Here is a 24,798-nt window from a genome sequence, read left to right as displayed (position 1 = left end):
TCAATACAGAAAATAAAATCTTTGAGTTCAAATCCTGTATCTACTGCAAATCTACACTGGGACTTTTGGTAATTCAAACTCTTATACCCACTCCATCCCATATCTTGGGTTTTGTTGTTGTTGTTAATCAGAGGGAATTGATTAACCTAACATTCAATGAGTCTTTCAAGCAGTGGCTGTTTCCTCCCCTACATTCTTGCATCACTGGAACAGGACTGGAGATTGACTGCTGCTGTTCAGTCACTAAGTCCTGTCTAACTCAGAGACTCCATGGACTGCAGCAGGCCAGGCTTCCCTATCCTTCACAGTCTCCCGGAGTTTGCTCAAACTCAAGTCATCAAGTCGGTGATTCCATCCAGCCATCTCATCCTCTGTCACCCCCTTCTCCTCCTGACTTCAATCTTTCCCAGCATCAGGGTTTTTACCAATGAGTTGGTTCTTCACATCAGGTGGCTAAAGTATGGAGCTTCAGTTTCAGCATCACTCCTTCCTATGATATTCAGGGTTGATTTCCTTTAGGATTGACTGGTTTGATCTCCATGATATTCAAGGGATTCTCAAGAGTCTTCTCCAGCTCCACAGTTTCAAAGCATCAGTTCTTCATGTTCAGTCTTCTTTATGGTTCAAATCTCACATCTGTACATGACTACTGCAAAAATCATAGCTTTGACTATACAGACCTTTGTTGGCAGAGTGATGTCTCTGATTTGTAAAATGCTTTGTTTGTCATAACTTTTCTTCCAAAGAGCATGTGTCTTTTAATTTCATGGTTTGTAGTCACCATCTGCATTGATTTTGGAATCCCAGAAAAGAAAATCTCTCACTGTTTCCACTTTTCCTCCTATTTGCCATTTCCCCTGTTGCCCCATTTTCCATCTATTTGCCATGAAGTGATGGGACCGGGTGCCATGATCTTAGTTTTTTGAATGTTGAGTTTTAAGCCAGCTTTTTCACTCTGCTCTTTTACCCCCATCAAGAGGCTCTTTAGTTCTTCTTCACTTTCTGTCATTAGAGTGGTATCATCTGCATGTCTGAAATTGTTGATATTTCTCCTGGCAATCTTGATTCCAACTTGTGATTATCCAGCCCAGCAGTTTGCATGATGTACTCTGCATATAAGTTAAATAAGCAGGGTGATAATATACAGCCTTGACATACTCCTTTCCCAATTCTGAACCAGTCCATTGTTCCATGTCTGGTTCTAACTGTCGCTTCTTGGCCTGCATACAGGTTTCTCAGGCAACAGGTAAGGTAGTCTAGTATTCCCATCTCTTTAAGAATTTTCCACAGTTTGTTGTGATCCACACAGTCAAAGGCTTTAGTGTAGTCAATGAAGCAGAAATAGATGTTTCTCTGGGATCCCTTTGTTCTCTTTGTGTTCTAACGGATGGGGGCAATTTGACTGATTAGGTGTCTTCCTTCTTAAATTCATCCCATGGTCCCATCCCCCTCCAAAAATTCACCAGTTTGGAAGCTCATCAGACACCTGGGAGCTGGAAGAATGAGTGTATGACCTGGGGGTATAGCACTACAGCTGTACCATTCAACTCTATGTGCTTTGAATAATAAGTTCAACTCAACTGAATTGCTCCTCTTGGAGTCTGTTTTCTTTTCCCAGGGAAACTTACAAAGGGAAAATTAGGATGAACTAGTCCGTGACACTTCAGTTGGCCTCCTGGAGGCAACAGATTTGTATCACTTCCCTCTCCTTACCCATCTGTACCCCTCTTATTCTCTAGAGCCTCTGTTAATCTAGGTGGTTTACATGGGAAAATAGAGGATAATCCAGATTCTCACCTATGAAGTCTGAGACCCTGCCATCATGTTCTTCCTGTCCATTTACTATCAAAATTGGTTACAGGAGTATCAAATGATGCCCCTGTGATTCCCCTGGGTGTCAAACTGATCCCTCCATGACCCTATCATATAATAGCAGCTCTACCTCCTGCTGATGATCAGAATCAATGAACTCGAAGGTGGTTTAGCTGGTTCACTGTAGTTGAGAATTCAATCTTCTCTAAAGAGAGTTCTGCTATCGTTATAATTAAGTTCTGGGACTGAGACTCAGGTATTTTTTTCCTGCCCTCTGCTTGCATTACATGGGAGTCTGTCTGTACGCTGCCAAGCAGGACCGCTGACTTTCACATTTTGCCATAAATTGGTGATTAATCACCCCAGCCTTTCATATGTCTTTCCAATGTGTTAATTACACTCAACCATCTGATTCCATTGTCTTTATAATTACTCTTTCCTTTAAACCTCTTAAATGGCTGAGATACAGCATAGCTAGTGCGTTCCTTTCCACTGGTCTCTCATTCACCACTAATTGAAGTGTTAACAGTTATACTGCCAGGCCTCTCTGGGCTCTCCATCTCGCCAGCAGCGGGGCCCTCACTGCTTGCCAGGATGCCCACTGAATTAGCCCCCACTGAGACAAGGGGTCAGGTCTTTGTAACTCTGCATTGGATGTGAACTGCCCCTAGACAGTAGGGGCAAAATGTGATCCAGGTAGCTCCTTTGTTGAGGGGCAGTTCCAGGGGAGAGGTGCAGGTGGGAGCCACCAGCAGCTTCCAGAAGCCAAGGAAATGAATACCTTGGTCCTGATGTGGGCCACACAATACAACATTCTCTACAATACCGTCAAATTATAGGAACAATCTTACCACCACCATTCACACTGCCAGAGAATGTCAAATGCCATCTTACAAGTAAGGCCTCTCCCCGAGCACTTGCTGCTCCTCTCACTCTGTTTCATTTTTTTCCACTGGAATTATTTCCATCTGAAACTCTTGTTTATTATTTATCTCTTACCATCAGACTATATACTCCAGACTTAGGGTACCCATTACCCAGAAGAGGACCTGGCACAAGACAGGCTCCCAACAAATATAAATGAAATTCCAAATATGTATATGAACCTACCCTGAACATCTCACTGGAATTTCTGTGAGGACTAAAATCTCCTACATGTAAGAATACAGTTCACAGTAGCCACTTAATCCAAAAAATAATATAAAAATGTAAATGTTGGTAAAGAAGTGTTTGTGTGTGTATATATATTGTGTATATATCTATCTTTATATATGGCATTGGGATAAGGAAATGGACCTTTTTTCTTTTATTTTAAAATTTTCTGGCCATATCACTCAGCACATGGGATCTTAGGTCCCAATCAGGGACTGAACCCATGCCCCCTGCATTGGAAGCATGGGGTTTTATAACCACTAGGGAAGTCCTTGGACCTTTTTTCTTGGAGGAAAGATACCACAACTTGAGCAATTCAGCAGCAGGGAACAGAGAGAGAACTTCTTATCCAGGGCTTAAGAGCAAGCCTTTGACTCTCTGTAAGGTAGGGAGATTTAAGACTAGCATTTATTTCTTCCAGCACCAGCATTTAATTCCAGACTTAACAGGGACTGAGACCTATAAAAGATTCACCTTGTTTCTCTGAATGTGTACATTATTTACCATACAGTTTATAAAATATTTACCCTTTTATCAACCGACTGCACCCTGCTCAGCCTTAACTACCTTACTGCTGCTCAAAGCTGATCAAATAGGTGGCTGCCAACTCTCCAGAAATGAATGGAGTGAACAGCTGGAAGGGAACCATATTTTATGCATTTGTCAGAGCACATAGCAATCAAGGGTGTTGAAAGCCTTTCAGAAGGTACTGGGGAGGGGTGTGGGTCTTCACTCCCTTCCCACCTCTACCCACCTGCTCTAAAACAAAGCTGCCTTTGCCAGGTCCAGCTCACTCATCTATTCAAGACACACTTACAGAACAGTTATTGTGAGCAAGGGGTCTTGGGGAGACGGATGAGAGGAAAGTACATTCCTATGCTCTTTCTGTGGAAAACGAGCCCAATGATAAAGAATCACAGCAAAAACACCCAGATATTAGACTCTCTTTCCATATGATCAGTGCATGCAAAGTACACAGCCTTATGAGCCAGATTTTTGGGTTGAAACTATATCTTACTCTATCTCAAGTGTATGACTCTGGACCAGTTGCCTAACTTCTGGTTGCCTCAGTTTTCTCAGGGCATTAATAGTCACAATTTCATGATATTATTCATATTAAGTATATGGTGCCCAGCACATAGAAAACATTCAATGAAGTTAAGAGATGTGGAGAAAGGGGAGGGCAATCCTTAGGCCAGATCTACATGGTAAATAGGTTATGATCCTCATTTTACAGATGAGAAAGTGAGATTTAGGAAATTTAGTACTTTGCTAAAATTCACTTATAAGCCAAGATTCAAGATTATGAATGCCTAATTATAAAGACTCTACTTGTAATCACTGCTCACACACACACACACACACACACACACACACACAGGGGAACATGGCATAACCATCATGTGTGCCTTTTCAGTGATGCTCCCAACCAACCTTCAATGAGATGAGATTTTCTTATTTGCCTTTATAACACCTCCTTCACTACAGTCATCATGACTGTAATAATTTATCAATTGAATCATTATTTGTGACAGGCTGGGTCCCCTACTAAATTGTATGTAGACAGGGGCTTGTGTTCACCATGTATTCTCAGTGCCTAGATGACTGTTTCACATACACTGTCATTAAATATCCACAACAATGTTAAGAAAGAAATGATATTTTTCTCCCATTTTATTGTTAATAAAACGGAAGCTCAAAAAAACCAAATAACTCACAGAAGAACATACAGAAAAAAAAATAGGGGAAGATTTTAACCCAGCTCAGTTGATTTCAGAGCCCATTCCCATTCACTGGGCTATATTCTCTCCCTAAGAAGGAAGGAACCAGAAGACAAGGGTAGAGGAATGAAGTTTACATATCAAGGGCTGCCATGTCGGGTATCAAGCTGAAGTTCATTATTAATGCTATCTCTTATACTCCTCAAGATAAACTTTTGTTCAAAACAAGATTTTTGCTAAAACAAGTTTTCTTCCAGACCTGGGTGCAAGCCCTGCTGAGATGAGCTAGTGAAGCGGGGAGAAGGCTGGCACTGAGCATGAAGTGAATGGGGAAACTGACAAGCTTACAAAGCCCTTCAGTGTAGCCCTTTGCTCCAGTACTTCATAATTCAGGAATAAGGCCAGTTCAGGTGGGGCTTAGGCAAAGGCCAAGGTCAGGAGCTCAGGCGAGGTGGGGTGAGGGAGGGATCAGGAGAGAAGTCAGATGCTTTGACACCATCATCTTGACTCTTACTTATACTACATGAAAGAAAGAAAGTGAAGTGGCTCAGTCGTGTCTGACTCTTTGCGACCCTATGGACTGTAGCCCGCTAGGCTCCTCCATCCATGGGATTTTCCAGGCAACAATACTGGAATAGGTTGCCATTTTCTTCTCCAGCAGATCTTCCCAACCCAGGGATCGAACTCAGGTCTCCTGCATTGCAGGCAGACTCTTTACCCTCTGAGCCACCAGGGAATCCCATCCTACTGGATGACCTCTCTGCTATACAAAGGTCCTTTCTCCTTTGCTTTTAAAAAAGAAAACACAGATACCATTGATTTTCTCAGCTTTCTATGTTCAATTGTTGGTTGATTCTTTTTTTTTAAATTGAAGTATAATTGATTTATGCTGGTTTATTCTTAATGAACACCACTGGTAAAAATAACTGGCATAAAACACAGTTGATAATGATAAAGCCATACATAGTATAACATGTTATTGGCTATCAGTTAACAGAAGTATCAACTCTTCCTAAGTAAGAATAGATTTTCAAACTGAATTTTATAGAATTAATGTTTACAAAAGAAAACTGGCAGTGCCAGAAGCTATTATCAGATTAATATGATATGGAAAAAATGATGATTGGTTAATATAATACTCAGTTTACAATTTACAAAGAAATATTTGATTCTAATAAAATGTAAGTAGGACACTCAGAAATAGTGAATGGTACTGTATAGAAATTCAAAGTTATAAACTGGCTCAATAGAGTTTGCTCCAGAAAAGAAATTTTTGGATAAATATGAGTACAATTTTGATGAAAATAGGTGTTTCATGTAGTAACAACCATAAACACCTTTTGGGTCCAATGCAAGTTTCTCACAACATCTTATTACCTCACCTAAGGTTCAGTGCTATGCTGGGGGCTCTACTTAAATGTTGTCTCTAATCCTTACAACAACATTTTGTTATAGGAATGCAATTCCCCAAGTTTCAGAAAAGGAAATAAATCAGAAAAGATATGTGATTTGCCCAGCATAACCCATGGTTTAGTACCAGGGCCAGGATTATTTGTTGATTAAAACTGAACAGTCTAATCAGGAAATGATGATCACCTGGACCTCCCTTCCAAGATTTCAGGGCATTTTGCAAGGGGTGTGGGGGCACCTCTTTATTTCTTGGCCTCTCCAGAAAGGCAGATGTGTCTGTGCCTCTTTCCAGGTGGAAATGTTGAGACCTCAGGAGAGAAACGCACTAGCCTAAGGTTTCAAATTATATGAAGGGCCTGAGCTTTCCCTGATCCTCAATCCACCACCCTCTTCACTCAATGAAATGACCTGCATAAGGCTGTCTTTAAAATAAGTAGAGACAGGAAGCTCTCTGCTTCGAGAAGGGTATAGTTTATGGAATGTAAAGTGGTTCATTCATGGCTGATAGCATTCACGGAATTTTGTCTCCCTATCAGCCCCCATCCCCCAAAGTAAAACTACTTGTCAAAGATACCCTAAGTAATACATCCTTCAAGGACAGTCTGCAGTCCCTGTGCTCATTATTCAACACTCAAGACAGTGAAGGCAAGGGGCCTAAACTGGTCCTCTGCAACATCATAATATCAATGTCTTCTATTATCTTTGGTTTCTCCATGAAGCAGATGTCTCCTATCTGTTTAGTAGTTACCTAAACTGGGGGTTCATGAGGAAAAGAACGAGGCACATTTCAGGCCTCTAGGGAAATAAATATTTCTGTCATGATTTCCATTTGTTTAAATTCAAATCAATAAAATCATACTGAACTTCATTTCACGTTCCTGGCATGACACTTGGTGTCTTGTGATGGGGGTACAATTTTATAGGATAACTTATGGGATCAACCTGCCCTGGCTGCATCCTGGTTTTAGGATGCAAGATCTTTCAGTTTTACAACTAAACAGTGTCAGGCAGGTCTGGATAGTTGATCACCTACTTGTTCACTACTGTATTACTAGCAGCCTCGCTAGCACCTGGTGTGTAATGAGCCTCTGCTAGCCTCACTGGAGTGTTCAATGCCTTGGTTTCTTTCCCTTTAGGATAGGAACAAAGGGGACTAATAATTGCCCTGTGTCACTCACAGGGTTATTATTCTATACAGTAATGTTGAGGGAGAATTATACTGTTATTATTATTGTTCTGTCTAGTAAAGTAAAAGAGAATTAAAAAAATCTCTGAAAAACCCTCTCCAGAGAGTCAATTTTTTGAGACCGGAACCATGGTTTATTGTATTATGTCCTGCAGCACAGTGACTGGCAGAAAAGACGCTCAAAAACCTAGCTAAATGAAAAAATAATGAACAAATGGATAGTTAGATGAACATTCTGTGGATGAGAATAAAGGGATTAAATTAACTCATTTTGTAGAATTATTTTCAGAGCCAGAAGTTCATTTAATTGAACCCCTGCATTTTTCAGAGCCCACATGTAAACAACACATTCTTGGTAGGGTTAAGATTAAAACTGAGTCATTTCAATATACTAAAATAAAGTAAAAATTCTTGATTAATTTTACTTATTTTCTCCAGTGATGTTTTTCCCCCAGCATAAGAAATGCCAGTTCAGCCTGTAATTCATAGTCCTTCCAACAGAAGCTGAGGGTTGTCTAACAGCAAAGCATGTGGGCTTGAGCTCCACCTCACATCTAGGCTCTGCTCTCACTGAGATACAGATAAGCTTCAGAGGTGCTTCAGAGAAAGACCTGACATGTTGGAGGGGGTTGTCTAAGAGCCTGGGACATCGAAGGACATCACCATCAGCATCAAGAAATTGTAAGTATTACCAGAAGCCTGATCACAGCAAGCTAGGAGTCTTAACCTGCTTTCCTCCTTTCTTCTACGGTAACATTCCAAATTCCACCTCCTTCTAGGTCCCTAGAAGGAGGGGCTTCTCAAATTTCTCTTCGCAGCTCTTTGGCTTCATACTTAAGACTCCATAAGACTCTGAGTAACTTGAGGACATGGACCTACTTTATTCATCTCCAGATCCCAGCACTTAGCCAAAGGTCTTGTGTAACGTAGGAGTTCAAAAAACGTGAGAGTGAATAAATGAATTTAGTGCCTAAAAGTTCCAGAAGTACATCCAAATTACAACATCTGTGCCTAGCTCGAAATGTTGTTTCAACAGATATTTAATAAATGTGTGAAATAATGAATAAATGATTGATATGGATGACTACTATTAATGGACAATTGATTATGCACCAGACACTGGCCAGGAACATTTTACATGTCATCTTATCTAATCTTTTTAACAACTCTGCTTCATCTTTTTGTCTGCAGTGCTTAGCACTATCTAACATACCATACATTTTATTTATTTACCTTGTCTACTATCGGTCTCCTCCATAAGAATTTAGCCTCCAAGAGGTCTGAATTTTATCTGCTTCCCCTGTCTGGAAGAGTGTTGGTACCAAGTTTATATTCAGTAAATATCCATGGCATGAATACTGAATAAATATTATCCTTACCTGCATAGAAAAAGCTAAATTCATTGATGCTAAGAAAAAAATTCCTGATCTTGTGTCAGACACTCCAAATCTTCCACACTTTCACTGAAAACTGGTGACACATTGTGATGTAGGTAATATCATTATTCTAATAGGACGGACACTGAGACTCAGAAAGATAGGGTCACCAGCTTGGATCACAGAGCAGTTCACTTAATAAAGTGCTGGGTCACAATTCAAACCCTAGTGTGTGTGGCTTCAAAACTATTGCTCTTGTCATGACCTCAATCTACCTTGAAATGAGAAACTGACCCATCCATCAATTAAAATATTCACAGAGAGATGTTGTTGCACACCTAGAAAAAATCGAGAGACCCCCATTACAATCCAAGTCAATTTAGAAAGATCCCCATTGAACAAAGAGCATCCTTTTAACATTAACAATACAATACATGCTGAATGCAGGAGATTAGAAAAACGTTATTAGGATGAGAAAGACATGCCAATGACTCGGATCCCCACTGTATCTAGGAGTAAGCAATTTCCCAGAGGATTATCTGATGTGAAAGGAATAGTAAGGAGCTCTTTAGTGGCACCCAGACACATCCTCTCACATACACACCTGCTCAGGGCGCAGTGAAGACTGTGCGTAAATGTCTGGAATATTACATAAAAGCTGTCTGCCCAACCAGTCAAAGCTATTAAAATCCATCTTGCTGAAACTAACCCTGAAAGCAGGTCAAACAAATCTAATTTTTATTGTTCCTTAAGGAGATGACTATGTCGGAGACAAAGGAGAGAGGCAGAAGGCCAGTTAGAAAGAAAAAAAAAAACAAACCTAAGAGGCCTTAAAAAATTAAATGTTCAGAAGAACCGTGGCAGGCAAGATAAATGATATATTACAGTGCCGGTTTAAACCTAATTGATGACTAATGTTGCAATGCATCTGAACCTACACTGATCTATTATCCGTCTGGTCCCGGATGAAGGGATACTGCAAGGAGAAAAATTGCTAACCATTTTAACCTGATGGAACTTTAAAAAAATAACCAGCCCAGTTACTTTAAAAGATAAATGGCTGGGTGGTGACCTCCTAATGTATATCAGGGTCTTGCAAGGCAAAATCAAATGTTAATTAAATAGAATCCAGTGCAAGAACGATGCAGAAAGAGTGTGGTTTAGAGCCCAAGAGGCCACAGGGAATTGTGCTGTCAGGTTTCAAAGAAACTACCAATGGAGAGGCAGTAATGGCAGACCACACTGAAAAAACCAGATGTACACACAAACACCATCTATATAATACTTACATACAAGGTATATAGAACAGCTTTCAGGCACAGCTAAATCACAATCCTTGGAAGGGCAGTGTTATCAACAGAGCCACTTAAACTCACTGGGGTGGATCAGAGACATTTTATTTTTCTGATCTATATCAATATAATCTCAACACAATTCTCAGAAGGCAAAACAATGTAAGATGTAAGAATCTGTCAAAGGGATTCAAGAGCCAACTTGAAATGGCTCCAGATGGCCAAGTCGGGGATAATGTTAGCCACAAAATAGTGAATGTAATAGATGATAACCAAAGGCTAAAATGAGAGTCAATGAGCTCATATTGATAATAATAAATGAATATATGAATGGAAGAAATAATGAATGATGAGAAGGGAAATTTCCTTGTTAGTGTTCGTGCCTGTGTTTGCACATGTTAAGTTGCTTCAGTCTTGTCCAACTTGTTACGACCTTATGGACTCTATCCTGCCAGGCTCTTCTGTCCATGGGATTCTCCAGGCAAGAATACTGGAGTGGATTGCCATGCCTCCCTCCAGGGAATCTTCCCTACCCAGGGATTGAAGTCTGTCTCCTGTGGCTCCTGCATTCCAGGTGGATTCTTTACTGCTGAGCCACACACCAAGTATCAAGTCAAAGAATGACTCGGGAAGTATTCTATATTAAAGGAGATCATGTAGATATGGCAATAAAATTCAACCTGTTTGGACACTAGGCCAGAAAAATAGACATCTGTGGAACAACTGGAGACTTTTGTATTAAGTCCCTGAATTAGATACTAAACATTGTATCAGTGTTCCTCTCATAAACTTGGCAGTTACACCATGGCTATTTGGAAGAAAGTTAACATTTGGGGAATTAAGAGTGAAATTTAGACATTCTTTGTTCTATTTTTGAAACTTTTTTTTATAAGTCTGAAATTATTTCAAAATGGAAAGTTAAAAAATTATACGCAGAATGCCATCATTGTACTTTCTCTGAAGGACTATATTGAGAATAAGCTGGTCTCCTCAAGAGGTGGGAAGAGCTAGCACCGAAGCCTATATGTCATTGCTCAATTGGGAAAGGAAAGAACCAATGGCAGAAAAAGGTGATCACTTTGATCAAGTTTATCAGAAATAGGCAGATACCTACAAGACATGAGCAACCACAGAACAGTTTTGCCTGGTTTGTCCATGCCTAGGATGGTATCTGACCTTTTGGGCACAGGGGCGACAGATGTGTCCACTGAGGACAGCTCTGGATGGACAGTGACTTAGGAGAGGGAATCATTGTTAACAACTCTAATAATAATTACACCATTTATCTTGCACCCATTGAGTTAGTCTTTGTGTTACTGTCCTTCATATATTATCTAACCTAAGATGTAGAGAAGCCTCTGAGAGAGGTATTGTCCACATTTTAGGAAATCGAGGAGACATATTTGTTTTCTAAAACAGAACTGTTTCAATAAAAGGGAGATTTAGCAATACTGTTAAAATGACCATACTATCCAAGGCAATCTATAGATTAAATGCAATCTCTATGAAATTATTAATGGCATTTTCCACAGAATTAGAACAAATAATTTTTAAATTTGTATGGAACCACAAAAGACCTTGAATAGCTAAAGCAATTCTGAGGAAAAAAGAATTTCAGGCTAGTACTGGCACAAAAATATATAGAGAGAACAGCCCTCAAGAATACTGGAGTGGGTAACCATTCCCTTCTCCAGAGGATCTTCCTGACACAGGGATCGAACCCAGGTCTCCCGCATTGCAGGCAGATTCTTTACCATCTGAGCCACCAGGGAAGTCCTAATAAATCAACTATACTATACATCAATAAAAATTTAAAAAGTAAAAGAAAGATTTATCAATTTGGCAATGGGTGGAAGTGATAACATAGTGATAATCTATGCTTATTATTCTAAATCCTGGTGTGTTCCACAGCCTCAGCAAGAGTGTAGAGCCTACCTAACAATGACTTTTAAAAAATTTAACTAGATTTGATCCATAGTCTATTGTAAAAATTTATATGTGAAAAGGAAAATGAAAAAACAACAATTTCTAGCCAAGTATATAAATATATAGGCAAGATTGTTGCAGAATCATTTAATCTACTTAGGAAACCTATGATTTCCAGCACTTGAGTAGAACTTCACTTATTTCACAGTAATCATCCATGTGCTAACTGCTAATGATCCTCATCTGTTAAGTCAATAGGAATTTAGTGAATATCTTCTAGTGCAAAATATAGGGCTGGGCCTCAGAGGGACAGAAAGATAAAAATTATCCATTTGAACCTACCAAGGGCAAGCCATGTTAAGATCCATCATAGTGATATTCCTTCCTCTCCTCCCTCTCCCCATCCTTCCTCTTCTCCGTTTTTCCTCCCCCTCCCTGATCTGCTGCATCTTCTCTCCTCCTCCTCTCTCCTTTTCCTCCTCTCCTCCCCCATTCCTCTCTGTCTTTCTTATCCTCTCCCTCTCCTTCTTTTTCTTTCAAACTATAGAAGCACAGATAAAGGAGGAATTCATTCTAACTGGAGGATTTAGGAAGATTTATGGAATATAAGCCCTGACTGAATAGGGTCATGAACAAGAGGCAAGACTTTAACATGCAGGATGAGAGAAAAAACTTTCCAGGCAAGGGACTCATTGGATCAAAACTATATTGGCGGGGAAATTCAAGGAAATAAGAACTAGTGTAAGTGGTCTGAGCATGTGTACATGAGATGATAAGGGTAAGGAGGAAAGAGCAAGGGATAGGGAGTGGCAAGACTACTGGGGCTGAGCCTGGAGAAGCCATTAGTTCCTTCATGAGGGATCGGCATTTGACCTTCTGGACCAAAGAATGGTTACTTGTAGGAGGGGTAAGTGATGAATAAGCACATTCTTTGTCATCTGAAAGACCTGAATCCAATTCATAAAAGTTAGGCTCAGGAATCATCTGCATTTAAACAGTTCAGGATAGTCTCACAAACAATAAAATGACTCCTTGAGACCTCCACCTGGGAACAGGTTGTTATTATTACATTCTTCCTAAAGAACAAATTATAGGTGTTCTTGTCCTTCAAGATTCTCTGTAACCCAAACTTTTTTCTAATATAAACTGGCTGTCTTTCTGCTTCGTAAGAGTCAGTAGAGTTTGCTCATAAGGGCTCATTTTCCACAATATATTTTGATAGACGTGCATGATATGAGTACCCAAAGTTAGGAAAATAAGAACAAACACTCTTGGAAAGAATTATTAGCTTTCCTATTAGTGCAGGAGCTGACAAACGAGCTTCCCTAAACAGAGGCACTGGCTACCTTCCAGGCTGGCCATGACCACTCAAGCTCCAGACCAATGGCTAGAAAAGTCAAAGTCATATTTTATGAAGCTCAGCTAGTTCAATGAAACACTGTGTTGAAAAACCTCAAGTAGTCTGTAAATAGATTTCTAGTGTTTTCTTGAAAGGTTTATGAGAACACCAAGGCTTAGCACTAAGTTATGTGAGTGAAAGGACCAGAATGCACCTTTGAAGGGATGTGTATCTCTGTTAATCTGTGCTTAGTCAACCAGATAGGAACACAAGTTCTGGGGTCAGGAAGACCTGGGTCAGAATCACAGTTCTCTCATTTCCTACTTCTGTATAGAGGCAAGTTACTTAATTCCTTTGAACCTCAGTTTTTTTGGGGGGCTCTAATGCCTAGTTCTTCAGGTTATTTTTGTTAGGTAGTTAGAATAGGGAAAAGGAGTCCAAAATGGCGGTGGCTAAAAGACAAGGAAGGGGAAAGCCTGCGAAAATAAAACAAAGGAAGGTCAAAGAAAGGTCCGAGGACCGGAGTGAGGACTTCAAGTAGAACAGCACTCCTGGCTGAGCCCAATTTGCATAGGGCAGGCCCAGGGGGGAGAAAACATATAAAAGGAGGAGCCAAGCGCGCGCTCTCTCTCTACCCCCGACCCCCGCCTTCCACACACTGGCGCGTTCCTCCACTCTCTTCTCTTCTTTGAGGATGGATTCTCCTGCCACCTTCTAAATAAAATAGAGCTGTAACACTGACTTCTCTAAGAGCTATGACACGGTTTGTCCAAAACCCTAGAGTTGTGATGCGCCGAGGGCTTTAATGTCCATCGCATCGCTCCAAATCATTGCTGTGACAAGACATGAACCCAGAAGCATACACTTGCCTGACATCTATCATGGAGGGGGGAAGTGGAGGGAAGGCGACAGAGAGAGAGAGAGAGAGAGAGAGAGAGCGCGCGAGTGAGCTTGGCTCCTCCTTTTATATGTTTTCTTCCCCCTGGGCCTGCCCTATGCAAATTGGGCTCAGCCAGGAGTGCTGTTCTACCTGAAGTCCTCACTCTGGTCCTCGGACCTTTCTTTGACCTTCCTTTCTATTTTCACAGGCTTTCCCCTTCCTTGTCTTTTAGCCACTGCCATTTTGGACTAATTTTCCCTATTTTAACTACCTAACATTTTGAGGGCTGATCTCTTCCCCCAGATATCTGTATGCCTCATGACCACACCTCTTTGGGTCTTCACTCAATTTTCCTTCTCAGTGGAGACTTCCCCAAGCTTTATATTTAATGCTGAATACACCCCTACCTGCCCCCAACACGTCTTATCCTCTTTCCATGCCTTTTCACTTTAGTACTTACTCACCACAATATAATACACTGCATATTTTACCATTTTTATCTTCTTTAGTTTCTGTCTCCAATACTAACATTTTAACAACACAAGAGCAGGAATTTTTGCTTATTTTGATCACTGCTATAACTTCTGTGCCTAGAATAGTACTTGAAACAAAATAAGTGCTTAATAAATACTTACTGAATGAATGGGTAGATGATTAAATGGTTAGTCAACAGGAAGATTCCTGGGCCAGATTCCTGGTCGATATGGTTTGATGAGTTTATGCTTCTAGTGTCCTTGAGTGCCAAATACCCAGAAATGAGAGATCAACTACAAAAAGGAAAAAACATTAAAAACCTGTGTTATATGAGAGGTTAATTTAGGAGAAGCTGGTGGGAGGTATTCAGTTACTTTCTGTACTATCCCTGAAATTCTTCTGAGAATCCAAAAGTGTTTTGAAAGAAAAGTTAAAAAAAAAATAACTGTGGTTGAGAAAAACAGATAAGCATCTCTGTGGCCCAGAAATAGAACCAAAACACAGCAATAATCAGGGGCTAAAGATGTGGTCCACTAGGCTCTTCACCTAGCCAGCCAACACTGAGTAGTTGAGCTTCTGAGGCAAGGAGAGCCACACACGGCAGGGAACCGAGTGAATCTCATAAGCTAAAATTGACAGTCTCAGGCAGGACTCTCCAATCCATGAAGAAAGGCTTAAAGTCATACCACCCATTGTCCAGGGCTATGATTTATATAATGCTCTAGGAAGGAAACAGACAACTGTGCAACTAGGATTTGGGTCAAGTGATTTGTTATTGACCCTCTTCTAGACAAGGGTGGAGAAGTAGTATATGAAAAGATAATGGACGAGAACTTTTCCAGCATGCATGATAGACCATTGGACTTTGAAACACAAGGAAGGCTAAAGGTAAATAAAAATTGAACTGTATTTACACACAAAGGGTAGAACATTATGGATACCAAGAAAATCTCCAAAACTACTAGAGAAAAAGGACAGATTGTCTAACACAGAATGATAGTGAGGCACATGGCAGGTTACTCATCAGCAGCAATCTCTGCCAGAACTCAACAGATACCTACAAAGTGCTGATGGGGGAAAGATCTGACCCAGACATCTATACCCTGTGTGACTATCAAGCAAAGGTATATTAGTATACTGCTAGGGTTGCCATAATAAAATTCCACACATTGTGTGACTTAAACAGTCAAAATTTATTTTCTCAGTTTTGGAGGTTGGAAGTCCAAGATCTGGGTATTAGCAGATTTGATTTCTTCTGAGGCCTCTCTCCATTGCTTGCAGATGGCTACCTTCATGCTACATCCTCACATGGTCTTTCCTCCAGGCACATAAACTCCTGGTGTCTCTTTTGCATGTCCAAATTTTCTCTTCATAGAGGGAAATCAGATTGGATAAGAGCTTACACTAATGGCCTCATTTTAACTTAACCATCTAAAGGCACTATTACCAAATATAGTCATATTCTGATGTAGTGGAGTTTAGGGCTTTATCATATGAATTGGGGGAGAGGATGCAATTCAATCCATAGCAAAGAGTAAGAGAAAGACATATTCAGACCCACAAAAAAACTAGAGCATTTATTACCTATAGATACTTGCTTCAAGAACCACTAAAAGCTATGAGAAATGAAAATTACCCAAAAAATGGTAGAAATATATACAAAAAGTAATAATAAAGTTGATTATAAGTGAATTAAATTCCTCTGCCGAAAGCTAGAGATTATCACATTGGACTTTTAAGACATCCTGTTAAATGCCTCATCAAAGAGACATAGCCAAAACACAGTGGCCTAAAGATCAAAACTAAGTGTATGAAACAGGAGTTAAAAGCCACATATGAATCAAATAAAGCTGGTACAGCAATATTAGAATTACACCAAAAACAATTTAAGGAAAAAGGGATTAGTGAAGTAAAGAATACGAAATAATAATTTAAAAGAATTCTGCCAAGAAGATGGAAAATCATAAACCTGTATTTACCTAAAACCTAATGAAATACATAGAATAAAAAGTGACACATCAGCAAATATATAATTATGACTGAAATATATTCAATCTTCAATATATATGCATTTGCACACAGACAGACACACACACACAGATACATTCAAGTTTCTAACACAGAGAAAATATACATTCCCTAGAATGTTCTGCCTTGTTAATCTGGCATGTGCTTTTCAAACTTCAAGACTCAGTCTTACTTGGGTCTCTTGAGCAGAATTATTCATTACAACACTAGGGTCCCTTAAAATCACCCACATACGTGGTATAGTACTTATCTTAGTATTTGTAGAAAGATAACTATTTGTTTTCACTAGATGCTGAGTCCCTTGTTAGCACTGGTGTGTTACCCATCTTTGCCATTCCTGGCGCACAGCACATGGTTAAAAACTGTTTATTGGATGAATGAATCCATAGTCTCTGCCCCTGAGAAGATCATAAGGCAGAGAAATAAGCAGCTAACATGCACTGGGAAAGTCTAAGTGCTGAGCATGCTTATAAGTGCCTTACAGGTGGTATTCCATTAAGCATCACAACATCCCTATAGGGTTAGTCTTCAGATTATCTCCCTTTAGAGATAAGAAAATTGAGATCACCAAAGTTATTGTAACCTGTTCAAAGTCACAGAATTAATAAATGGCAGGATCAGGATTTGGCTCCAAATTCTCCGATCTCAGGGTCTGAGTCCTTCACCATCATATATTACTACTTATTTTGTATATGAAAACAGAATCACTAATAGAAAGCAGTACTGGTCAAGTAATACATTCAATGCTATTTTGCTGAAAATACTAGTTATACAAATTATATCTTTTTTTAAAAAAAAGAATCAATCTGCATTTTTTTGGCTACACTATGCAGCATGTGGCATCTTAGTTCCCCAACCAGGGATCAAATTTGAGTCTCTTGCATTGGGAGCACAGAGTCTTAACAACTGGACTGCTAAGGAGGTCCTGCGTGAATCTGTATCTTGACAAACTGTAAAATGATTCCCACATCTTTCCCTTTCTTCCCACATCTCTTCTCTGGAAAGCGTTTCTCTCTCCCACTTCTCTGGAAGGCTGTGTTGGGTGGGAGATAAGGGAAGAAGTCATCTGGTCTCTTTCCTTGGAGTCCAGGTCCTCTCTGAAGTCATTCCAGAACCCTACTGCTGCTGCTGCTCCCAAGTCGCTTCAGTCGTGTCCGACTCTGTGCAACCCCACAGATGGCAGCCCACCAGGCTCCCTCGTCCCTGGGATTCTCCAGTCAAGAACACTGGAGTGGTTTGCCATTTCCTTCTCCCCACCCTACAACTCTACAGTCTTGGCAGAAATTGCAGGGTGGTGCTCTGTGACTCTCAAATCCATCTGGCCCGATGCTTCTCAGTGCCCTTAATAGGGACAAGGAGTGATGAGTGGTACAGCCCATGTAGACAACTGAGCATCTGCTTTGTATCCTCTATATTATCCAGAAAGTTTAGCTATAGGTCAATTGTTGGATTCTGAGAAAAACCTGGGGTGAAAGGTGCAAGAAAACCATTTGCTTCTCAATCCTCATTATCATGAAAACATTATGAACTGTTTTATATTTTTGGTGCCTGAATCATATGGGTCATGAACTAATATATACAGATATCCAAGCATACCGACATATGCCATTGACAGCTTATTCTCAGTGGAGTAACAGCTAAGAAGAAAAACTGCTTTATTTGAGGAGATATGTATCAACTTCTCTTGAGTTCTGGAAGCCCCCACACTCCATCCAGTGTCACTGAGAAATTATTACACAGCTTACATTGTCTACTGTGTTGGTTTTATGGTACATTTGATCAGGGTTTATGAGACAATTTACCACTGAATAATTTCCCTCCAAATGTTGAAGCTAGAGACAGTTTAATTCATGTCTAACTTCAAAGCTGAAGCAATTGAGGGCTGCAGCTGAGCAATGAAACAGTTGGCAGGGTGAACACTGTAAAAAACGCTTTGACTACAAAATTTAGAGTGCAAATTTCTGGCCAGTAATTTAACATCAATGATCCATTTTAAGAAATCATCTAAAAAAGCTCCTCTGGTTTTCAAGGTAGATCTTTTAAGGTCCCAAATTGGTGAGAGAGGTAATAATCAAAATAATACTACTCTGTTGTTTGGTTGAGAGGGTTAGAGTTTTAAAATATATTAATTTAATTTTAATATGGATTTTGTGGAGCCTTTATTCTACCCCACATTACAAATAAGAAAGATAAAGTTCCCAGGAAAGAAATGACTTATCTAAGCAAAATTGTATCATTCTTAGGAAGTAGCAGAGATAAGACTTAAAATTAGATTTTCTTGTCTAATACAACACCTTTCCCCCATACCAAAGTTTTGTCAGTTGTACTTTAATTTTTCATTATGTTTAACTGCCATCAGATGTGATCCTTTAGCCAAAGAGCTAGAATTTCTGCTGTGTTACACAAAGGAAGGACAGGAAGAAGATACTTGAGCTGAGAGGGACTTTAAAGAAAGTCATCTGGTTCCATATTTTTGCTTTAAGATTAGAAAACCAAGACCCAGAGAGACAGTGTTGTTGAATGATTTGAGACCAGAGTCAGAATGCATCTTGCCTCTTCATCAGCCTTTCTGCTACTTCCTGACACCTCACCAGAAATATTTCACCTCTCAACTCTTGAAATTGTGTTTATTTATTTGGTTTATATTTACTCATCACTTTCTATGGGGCAACTAATGGTTTAGTCTCAGAGAATACAAAAATTTACACTATGGGAACTCCTAGTCCTTTAGGGAAGACAGATAAACAGTTACAGTTACTATTAGAGGTTTGCACAGATGAAGTGGATTGGCCAAAAGTACTTAATTAGGCCTGCAGAACAAAGGGAAGACAACCAAGAAGAGTTGAGTTTTCAAGTAAGAGGAGAAGTTTGCTATCCAGATCATAGAGAAAGGGGTTTTGCATGAGAGAAAATGATTTGTGTAGTAAAGGAATTAGGGCTGTGGAAATCACTGAGAGAAACATGCCAGCCCTTAGGTATGGGGAAGTCATCAAGACTCAGAGGACAGTGATAGGAAAAGAGAGAAGCCGGTACAGAGTGAGACGAAGGCTTCATATGTCACAGTAAGGAAAATGGACTCTCCACGGGGAGATGGAAAGGGAAAGTGAAAATGAAAATCAGTCAATCGTGTGCGACTCTTTGCAACCCCATGGATTATGTAGTCCATGGAATTCTCCAGGCCAGAATACTGGAGAGGATAGCCAGTTCCTCCAGGGGATCTTCCTAACCCAGGGATCAAACCCAGGTCTCCTGCATTGCAGGCAGTTTCTTTACCAGCTGAGCCACCAGGGAAGCCACCGCCACCACACGGAGATAAGGAGCTATTAAATCATGGAAAGCAGAAGATCTGATTTACAAATTGCCTTGTTAGGTGGGTTTTATTATCCCCAACTATAGTGATAGAGGAACTATGGTTCACAGAATAAATGACATACTCGTGTGTGTGTGAGAGAGAGAGAGAGAGAGAGTTAAAGAGCCTCAACCAAGACTCCAGTATTCTGAGTCCAAATCCCAGGTTCTTTAGACATCACCCTGTGGCTCAGGCAGTAGAGAATCTGCCTGCAGTGCAGGAGACCCAGGTTTGATCCCTGGGTGGTGAAGATCCCCTGGAGGAGATGGAAGCCTACTCCAGTATTCTTGCCCAGGAAATCTCACGGACAGAAGGGCCTGATGGGCTACAGTCCATGGAGTCGCAAAGAGTCGGACTGAAGCTACTAACACACACACACAGTCTCTCTGAGTGTAAGTGATTTTGAAAGGGAGAGACCGAGTCCTAAGGTCCTGCCCAAGATGTCCAGCGTGGAGAGCGCAGAGACGCCATATGACTCCACCCCTGATGAAACACCCACCTGGCCATGCCTTACTTCCAGACCCTGCTTTTCTGTTGATCTGTAGACTTCAGTTTACCTTTCCCTAGCTTCTGAAAGACAAATGAACCAAACGGCGACACTATGCCTATGACTCTTAGGGGTTTATGTTGACAGGATAGTTAAGATATAAGCAGAAAGACATAATGGGAAGAAGGCACTGCTCTGTCTCCAGTTCAACCCTCAGAGAACTCAGCCAATGCAGAAAAAACACTTCATATTCATATTCTCCCTCTGAATCCTTCTTTCTGTAGTTCAGATTATCCTGTCTCTAGACTCCTTCCTAAGAATCAGCATGTCAAGCCTGCCCTTTCTATATGATTCCAAGATCCAAACAAATCTGGTTTATCCTTTCTGCTCAAAAAATAAATGTGTTTATTCTGTTTATTTCCTATGTAATACACTTTCTACTCTTTCTGATTATAGAAGTGAGAAACAAAGAAAAATAGATCACAAGAGTTTTAGCATCAAGTTGGTCCAAGTGTAGCATCTTTTGTAGCTTTTGTATCCATAGCACCTAGCACAATCATTTGTGGCCAATTCATTGATAGCTTTGTATCTGGCCCACAGCAGACCCTCAATAATTTTTAAATTGCCCAAAGGTTTGATTCCCTCTCTAGCATCTTGAGTAAAAACTGGAAGAAAAAAATTATAACAGCCATCTATGTATAGCTGAGCAAATTTCTAAAAATGTAAAAGAATACCATTAAGAAAATAATAATTACCAGGTCAGTCACGGTCCAGTTAGAAAAACAGAAGTGAGGCCATGTAATTCAATAGAGGAAATTTAATAGGAGAAACTCATTTCATGTGTCTTGGGAGAACTAAAGGTACAAACAGTGGATAGAGGAGTAACCCAGAAATTAGCAGAAACCCATTGTCACCTTAAGGATGGCAGGACAAAGGAAAAAAATGGTCTCAGAACTAAGAAGCAGAGCCGCACAGAGGGAGGGGTTGCCAGGGTTAGATGAAACAATTGTGGAATCATTGCCACCTGGAAATGCTGCCTGAGACAGAGGAGGGGCATAGAGAAATGCCCTGTCTTCTCTCTGCCTCCCACCCCCCACCTCTGTCTAGTGCCTTCCATTGTCCAGTCCTAACAGAGAGACAGAAAGCAAGAATGTGTGATTATGAGAAGTAGTTTGCAAGGCTTGGCTCTTTATACTACGATGAAGATACAAAAGTGGTGAATGGGTCTGAGCTCAAACAAGAAAACAGGAACAGATATCTAAAACTTCACTTTGAAGAGACAGTCATGGTTTACATGCTGGCATATTTACTTTTCATCCTCTTTTAATGTATTTTCCATTTACATAATTGAGATCATACAGGTTTTCCAAGTTTATGTCCTTCTCTGTTGACTCAGTATTATTTCTTATGTGTTTTCCTACATCATTTAAAATTTTATAATCTTGACTTTTATGGATGCATACTACTGCATTTTTATAGGAGTGCTATAACATTTCTTCATTATTGGACATCAAAAAATGTATCTATCAAAGTAATCTTTTTTAAAAAAGAACAAAGCTGAAGGATCTCAACAGACTTCATGACTTATTATAAAACTACATTAATTAAGCCATTATAGCACTGGTGCTAAGTTAGAAAAGTAGATCAACGAAACAGAATATAGAATCCAGAAATAGATCCCCATATATATGGGCACTTGATTTACAACCCTGAAGTTCAGTAGGAAAAAGGCAAGTTTTCCACAAGTGGTACAAGGCAAATTGAATATCCTTATGGTTCATTTTTTGAACTTTGATCTTTGATCTCAACCTCAAAGGATGCACAAAAACTAATTCAAAGTGGATTAAAAATCTCAATGTAAAGGCTGAAACTATCAGGCTTATGATATAAAATATAGAAGAATAATATCCTGACTTTAATACATATTAAAGGACACAAAATAAATAGGATGCAAAAGAACTTGCTATAAAATGGATTATACTAATTTTAAGAATTTCTGTTTATCAAAAAGTGAATAAATAAGCCATAGTTTGACTGGAAGCTATAATTTATAACACACAAATCCAACAAATAAAACACATTCTCATAATATGTAAAGAACTTTCAAAAATGAATTAAAAAACCACAGACAACCTGATTTTTTGAAGGCAAAAATACTTGGAATACTGCACTAAAAAGCCTATTCAAATAGCAAGAACATTAAGAAGTATTTGATTTCATTAGTCATAAGGGAAGATAAAACCACAATGAGATGCCACCATAAAACCACCAAAATGGCTAAAGTTAATGACTAGCTATATCAAGGCTAATCAAGGATGTGGAACAACTGGAACTCTCATACATTAATGGTATCATTGTAAACTAGTTTAGGCACTTTGGAAAACTGTTTTTCAGTATCAATGAAAACCAAGATGCAGGATATGGATGAAAATACATATACACTAAGTGAAATGAAAGTCGCTCAGTCGTGTTTGACTCTTTGTGACCCCATGAACTATACAGTCCATGGAATTCTCCAGGCCAGAATACTGGAGTGGGTGGCCTTTCCCTTCTCCAGGGGATCTTCCCAACCCAGGGATCGAACGCAGGTCGCCCACATTGCAGGCAGATTCTTTACCAGCTGAGCCACAAGGGAAGCCCAAGAATACTGGAGTGGGTAGCCTATCCCTTCTCCAGGGGATCTTCCTGACCCAGGAATCGAACCGGGCTCTCCTGCATTGCAGGTGGATTCTTTACCAACTGAGCTATGAGGGAAGCCCACAAATACATCAAAGACATGTACAAAAATACTTACAGAAACTTCATTCATAATAGACCCAAACTGGAAAAACAACATGATTGTCCATCAGCAGGAGGATGGATTGTGAAACATTGGGAAAATGTGTGCAGTGCAATTGGAATCAGTAACATGAAAAAAGAAAGAAAGTGAAGTCGCTCAGTAGTGTCCAACTCTGCGACCCCATGGACTGTAGCCTACCAGGTTCCTCCATCCATAGAATTTTCCAGGCAAGAGTACTGGAGTGGGTTGCCATTTCCTATTTATATTCACAAAAATGGATGAACTTTCTAAACATAAAGCAATGAAAGAAATCACAGAAGACACTATATGGTTCTATCTATATGAAGTTGTTGAATAGGCAAAATCAATCTATGTACATGGGTAGTGATTACCTCTGGGTATGGGTTATTGAAGAGGAAGAGGAAAGCAGAAGACCACTGGGATATAGGAATGTTCTATCACTTGATGTGAGTGGCAGTTATACGATCTATGTTTGTATGAAAAAATTCATTGAACTAAACACTTAAGATTTTGCAATACTGTAAGTCAACTATACATTTAAAAAGTACTAAAATATTTCCTAGGATAAATAATATGCCACTGCATATTTTTGCATGTTCATCTTAACCCCTATACCTATCTACATAAATTGGAAAGGCCATGAAGCATGGTGCTAAGCATGCCAGCTCTGAAGTCAGACTGCCTCAGTTTAAATTATTGCTCTGCAAATTACCAGATGTGCAAGTGTGGGCATGGTATATCTGCTCTACTTTCCTTACCTTTTTCCTCACCAATAAGATAGCAATAATCACAGTATCTATCACATAGGGTTTAATGAGATGTAACTGTCCTAATATGCAACTCACTTAAAACATCGCCTGTACATACTAAGTATTTGATAATTGCATCTGAATTCTTCAGAGAAGCAGAACCAATAGAACACTGATTGACTTAAAAAAATTTTTTTTCGTTTTCCTTTTTATTTTTTTTTAAAGGAATTGGCTCATGCGATTATGGTAGCTGCCAAGTCCAAGATCTGCAGTCAGCAAGCTGGAGTCCCAGGAGAGCCAACGGTGCCGTTCCAGCATGAACACCAACAGACCTGAGACCTAGTAAGAGCAGATGTTTCTTTAGTTTGAATCCAAAGGCAGGAAAAAAGCAATGCCCCTGCTAACAGCAGTCAGGCAGAAGGTCCTCAGCCTTTTGTTCCATGCAGGCCTTCAGCTGACTGAATGAGGCCCACTGCATTAGCAAGGAAAAACTACTTTACTTAATCTGTCAAGTTAAATGTGAGCTTCATCCAAAAACATATTCACAGAAATACCCAGAATGCTTGTCCAAATATCTGGGCACCCTCTGGCCTAGTCAAGTTGACACATAAAATTAATGATTAATAATTACCTATTTGGGCTTCCCTGGTGGCTCAGATGGTAAAGAATCTGTTTGCAATGTGGGAGACCTGGATTCGACCCCTGGGTAGGGAAGAGCCCCTGGAGGAGGGCTTGGCAACCCACTCCAGTATTCTTGTCTGGAGAATCCCCATGGACAGAGGAGCCAGGGGGCACAAAGAGTCAGACATGACTGAGC

General features: G+C 39.9%; 1 long non-coding RNA gene across 1 annotated transcript in view; it reads right to left on the bottom strand.

Annotated features, from left to right (window-relative positions):
* Window positions 1-24,798, bottom strand: part of LOC139035066 (uncharacterized) — a 73,026-nt gene that overhangs the window by 19,297 nt on the left and 28,931 nt on the right. The window lies entirely within an intron of this gene.

The sequence above is a fragment of the Odocoileus virginianus genome, chromosome 5, assembly GCF_023699985.2.
Source record: "Odocoileus virginianus isolate 20LAN1187 ecotype Illinois chromosome 5, Ovbor_1.2, whole genome shotgun sequence".
Classification (NCBI taxonomy): Eukaryota; Metazoa; Chordata; class Mammalia; order Artiodactyla; family Cervidae; genus Odocoileus; species Odocoileus virginianus.
The sequence above is the reverse complement of the archived record's forward strand: the minus strand, read 5'-3'. Positions and strand labels throughout refer to the sequence as shown.